We start from the raw sequence: 6,252 nt of genomic DNA, 5'->3' as shown, positions 1-6,252 counted from the left end.
ATAATTTGATTTAATGCAATACAATATATAATAAGGGCTATCATCATTAATCACATGCATATCCCTTTCAGCACACTTTGGTTTAGCCACGTTAGCATCTCCCTGCAGCCACAGTGATGTAGAATTAGTCCACCCCTGCTCCTTAATGTCTCATCTCACTTTAAACAATTAAACAGACAGATCAGTGGACAAGTCCAAGTCATCTGAACCTTGTGTCAAGCATTCACCTTGTTACAGCTCTTTTTATACAGTTCCAATCCTTAGCAAGCACATTCAAGTTAAAAACGTCATTTTCCACTTTAAGATAGTGGAAAAATCTTAAATTACATAAAACAGTTTTTATGCAAAATCTGTGTAATTTTAAGGTTGATAATAAGGAAAGGAATAATTGTAATTGACAACATAAATTTTCAATCAATCTGGATTAAATAATTTATTCTCTTGACAGCTGTAAATATAATATAACATGATATAATATCAAACATTACTATTTTCTCGACTGTTCCGAAATTTCATTTTCAATCCATAGAAAGCTCCTTTTTCCATGGTTACGTTCAAGTTAAAACCTTTGATTTTTTTCCATTTAAGACTTTAGAAAAATACCAAATAACATATAAACAGTTTCTAATGCAAAATATTGATATTCTAAAAGGTGATGATAAGGATATGATTCATTGCAAAGTTACAGAAATTCTAAGATTAATCTGAATTAAACAGTTTTATCTATTGACAGCATGAAATATAATATAATATAATATAATACAATATAATATAATATAATATAATATAATATAATATAATATAATATAAAAGAATAAAGTATAATTCCTTTTTGCGTTGTTAAATTCAGGTCATTATCTTGGATTAACCCAAACTTACTAATATTCCTCCAAAATAAAAACAGATCTGTATCCAAAGAGGAAGTCAGTTACCCTTAGTTTTAGACAGTATAAAAATCTGACATTACTGTTAACATGTTCAAGATACAGAAATATCACACACAAAAACGTGTTTACATGTATTGTCTGTGTTTGATTTTGTATTTGACCAATAAATGGGAACTAAACCAAACAATATAGAATACAACTCAGGAAAATGCACACCTGTACTATCTTACAAGCTTCTCTGCAAGAATCTGAACATCTGTTTATTTTTTAAGTTCCAATCCCTCTCCCACCATTTGACTAAAGTAGTTATATTAAATGTTAACAGAGTTTAAAGTACTGAAGATGACGGTGAGGACATGAGTATGGGTGGCTGCATGAGGATTTAAGAGTTTATAGCACCCTCTGCTGGCCATTTCACATGTTACATGTTATTTCAGTGTGTTTGCTCTTCTAACCTTTACCACCTTGCATAAGTTAACTTTCTATGAATATTTTTTTAATTAAAAAATTAAGAACATAGTTGATAAACCATCAGATAAACTTTGGTTATTAAACTTTTGAGGGATGTCTCAGTATTTTGATCCTAACCTACCCACTAAAATTCATTTAATGATCGTTTCACATGTCTGGGATTGTAAATGTACTCATAAATGTAAGATAATATGTTGTCTCTTTTGTCCTTATTTTGCTATTCTGTCCCCACTCTCTGAATTGAATTTCAGAGGGACATTAGGGGTTAAGAGGGGGATTTTAAGGCACTTAAGCTTTACCCCGACTCTGAGCCATATCAGACACCACACGGGTCACTTTACCTGCCTGTGAAGTTAAACGGTTTCCTCTGTGAGGTTTAGGTTGTCGGTGGGAGTCTGATTTAGAGCTCTATGTCTGCTTAGAAGCACCGCTGTGTTATACACAATGATACCTAAGAGAAGGAACACAAATATAGCACGTGACCCACTGACTCCCGAATCTTTGCATTAAAGCAACATTAAGATACTTTTTCATTTTAAAACAGCCTCCTCAGAGTCAATCTAACACTACTACAGGTGTATAGGACGATTCTTTTAGTCAGTTTGTTTGTGAGTAGATCTATTTTCTCTAAATAATTAATAGTTATGTAAATAAGATAACTGCAAACAGGTATGTAGGGTGTGCATACAGATGTAGAAATATAACAGAATAATTTATAATCATATCATATACATTTATTCAGATATGACAATTGTACAATTTATGAATTTACATATTGCAAAGCTGTAATTACACAACTTTAAGAAAAAATCTTTATTAAGGTACAGGAGTGAGCTGTTAACTGTCAGTAATGGAGGGTTATGCATCTTTTTTCTTTTGGAAAGTGAAAATAGGAAAAACTAATGTGTGTTTAGACGTCATTTCAGTTTTATATTCTTGTCTCATTCATAATTGTTGCGGGACCTGAAGTTGGCGTACGCCACTTTCGACACAAAGCATGGGATCTATAAAAAACAGTCCTGACAGCGAAATATGCACGTCCAGCATTTCAACAGGCATCCCAGATAGTTGCAGTCAGCCGTATACTAACTTAGAGTTGTTTAAATTGCCTTGACAAGGGGGTTTTGCAGAAGAAACAGGAAAAAATGACAAAATTGGGTAAAAAAAAAAAACACCCTAAATATGTTTAGAAAAAAATAAAAAGTTTTTCTGTCAGTTTTGTTTTTTTATTTCACAGTTCCAACCCTTCATCTTCATTCAGGCGTGGGATTAGAATGTAAATTCTACAATCTAAATAGGCCAAAAAGAGAAAATAAAAATATTGTCAAGGCGACTTCAAGGCGCGATTCTTTTGCAGTCTGAATGTAGAGGGGTGACTATCTCCTGCCCTGACTGGAACTGGGACAGACTGCTGTGGGACTAAGGCCTTGTCCACACGAGACGAAAACCATATATTTCCGTTTCGTTTTGAAAAAGTTTTCCATAAAGACAGGATCATTTCAGGAAATGTCCGTAAGCACGGAACCACTGAAAACGACTGGAAATGCTGTACTATATATAACATTTAACCTTAATTTAACCAGATAAAACCCACTGAGATCGAGATCTCTTTTACAAGGGTGACCTGGCCAAGAGGTTAGCAGCACGTCATAACAAATAATACAATTCAGAGACAAGCCTGTAAGAGGCGCTGTAACACTGCCACAGAAATGCACCAAAAGAGAGAAGATTGCGAAAACTGCCAAAAATTTTCCTGGCTGCCTTTCTGGTTGTTCTCCATGGTGGATCTATGCGAACACAACCCTGTAATCCGACATTGTTGTTTTGGCTTGACTGGTGCATGCGGGCTATGCTATGTATGATGTTATCATTTCAAGAAAGATGCAGTTGGCTGTCCACCCAGAGATGAAACAGTAAGCGTTAACAGATTTGTTCACTTTGGGACCTGGTTTCAAAAAGTATCATTTACGGCCTCCCAGAACGCCGTTTCTGTGTGGATGAAACGCCGATACGAAATTTTTTTTGCGTATACTCCTGAATTCGTCTCCATGTGGACTGGGCCTAGGCCGCCTTTGAATGCTTTGGGACAGGGGAGGGGCCCCCGGCAGCACCCACTCACTCACTGAGAAGAGTAAAGAACGGCGCGTGCTTTCACGTCAGAGACTCAAAAAGGCTCCAATAACACCTGAAAAGTCACCAAGGTTGCTAAGATAGCAACATGGATCTAGGAAGCCTGTTACAACGCTGGACAGGAGAAAGGAGTAGCTCCGCCTACTCTTCTGGACAAGGTATCTACAGCGCTATAGACAGAGCATGGCTGCAGCGGAGGTCCGTTATGGTCTATGAACCGCCACTGGATGTCCCTACTCCTCTGCTGACACAACTCTGTATGGCTCTGAAAGTATAGTCAGTTCCTCACTCACTCACTCATCCACTCACTCACTCACTCAGGCAGGCGGTCACATACAACCCATGTGTAGGGTCGACCGGCGGTCAGCTAAAAATTCTAATTTTTCCCACCTTGAGTAGTGAACAAGTATGAAAACAATTCATTTTAGGGTCAAATGCCTTAGCAAGCTATTTTCATGTCCTTTCTTTTTTTGGAATCTCCAATATTTTCTCTGCAAGTTCTGGCATGCTAACACCCTGACATTACTGGACTGACAGTTTGGTGCAATTATTGCACCCATGATGTGTATTAATAAATAAAAGCGTTATCAATTTAAGAAGAAGTGAAGTGGTTTACAATTAGAAACAGGCTAAAATAAATAAAACTTTGCTTTTGTTGCTTTAATGAACAATGAGGAATATTTAGGATTTGCAGCAATGTTTGAAATAATAATTTTGGATGGCCCATGTTACACTAACCTCTAAGGGTCCCTGTCTTCTACCCATTTACACACAGAAAAATCCTCCTCAGCCTCTTGGTTATGACTTCCTCACTCTGTGCTGTTTCTCCAATCCCAGGTCTTGACTGAGGTCCAAGTCTGTCTGACTCTGAGCTTGGAGTCGGCGGACAGACAAAGCCCTGAAAGAGGGTCTGGTCCCTCGACTCCCCCGGCCCTTTGTTCAAAGTGGGGCCGTGATGTACTCTCAGTTTTAGAAAGGGCCCTTTTCAGCTAGGCCGTAAGGCGATCCTGGGCCTTTCCTAGCCAGGGTGTGCCCCGGGCGTCTCTGGTTTACCTGCGGGACCTGGAGGGGTGGAGCTTGGAGGTGGGCTGGTTCCTCCTGAGCCAGGAAGGTAAAGAGGAGAGGAGGAGAGCAGCTGGTCAGTGGAGGAGAGAGAGAGAGAGATGGAGGAGGGAGGGATGGAGGGATGGATGTAAGGCGAGAACGCTGAGAAAGGACAAATAAACAAAGGTGGCGATGAGGGTCTGAGGTGAATTAATTGTATCAAGCTCTCGATGGTCTCCAGAGACGCAGAGCGGAGAACAGTAGACAGTGGATACAGTAGGAGACGACTGCAGACCGGCTTAGAGAGACCTGCAGATCCTAGAGTCAACAAGCTGGCTACACACATTTCAAAGGGGTCTCTGAACCAGATTTGACAGGTCCTAGCTGTCTCTGTCAGTGTTTTATCTGTTTTTATGTAAGCTGCTCTGAGCCAACTGCCTTTTAAATAAAGTTGTGTGAATTGAATTGTCTGTCATCTGTTCGTCTGCATGCACCGAATTGTCTGTGGCCGTTTGCTCCGACAATTCTTATAAGCCTTTTGAGGGATTTTCTTAAAAACTTTGCATAAATGTCCACCCTGCAAGGGTAAAGTGATAGATTTTAGAGGTCATAGGTCAAGAAGTCATTTGGTCTCATGCTCATCATGTCCTTGTGTATCTCAGGAATGCTTGGAGAGATTTTCTTACAACTTTGCAGAAATATCCACTATATTCAAGACTGGTAAATAGCATAACATTATTGTTTTAACAGGATGTTGGGGGCGGGGCGGGGGGGGGGGGGGGGGGGGGGTGGATGGGGGGGGAGGGGGTACATAGCAAGAAGGTTCCTGGTTCATCTTGGCCTTTCTGTGTGGCGCTTGCATGTTCTCTCTGTGCATGGGTGGGTTCTCTCCAGGTACTCCGGCTTCCTCCCAACACCTAAGACATGCTTATTACATCAACTGGTGATTCTAAATTGCCTGTAGGTGTGAATGCGAGTGTGCATGGTTGTCCAAAACCCCCAAATGGGGATAAGTGATATTGAAAATTGATGCATGAAAGAATGACAAAGGGCCAAGCCAGTGAGTGAGTTTTACCCAGCCTGCATCTTTTTTTAAGATTTACATTTGGCCTTTTTGTATTGACACATAAGCTGCACAGAAGCGCAGGGGTTGCCTCACAGCTAGTTTGCTTCCCGGTCAGGACCTTTCTGTGCAGAGCTTGCATGTTCTCCCTGTGCATGCATGGGTTCTCTCTGGGGTACTCCAGCTTCCTCCCACCACCAAAGACATGCTTGCTAGGTTAACTGATCACACTAAATTGGCCGTAGGTGTGAGTGTGAGCGTGCCTGGTTGTCTGTCTCTATATGTCAGCCCTGCAAATGACTGGTGACCAGTCCAGGTTGTACCCAGACTGGTCCAGGCTCCAGCCCCCCAACGACTCCCAGAGGGATAAGCGACGTAGAAAATGGATTGATGGATCTATTGACACATCTACATGCAGCTCAGAGGATTAAATGGAATCATGTTACGAGACTACAGCGTTTTTTTAGATGACAGGAGACAGTTCATCTCACAAACTACAACTTGTGAACATCCTTAAGAGTCATAACATACAATTCATGCTTATGAGTTCCTCCATTTATTATGAAAAATGTGAACAAACTCAGTCCTGGAATAGGGTGGGATTGCAGTCACATCTCATTCGATCTGTGCCCGAGGCCACTTCAGTTGTACCTGACA

This window comes from Cheilinus undulatus, linkage group 4, assembly GCF_018320785.1.
Source record: "Cheilinus undulatus linkage group 4, ASM1832078v1, whole genome shotgun sequence".
NCBI classification, from domain to species: domain Eukaryota; kingdom Metazoa; phylum Chordata; class Actinopteri; order Labriformes; family Labridae; genus Cheilinus; species Cheilinus undulatus.
This window is presented reverse-complemented; position numbering follows the sequence as displayed.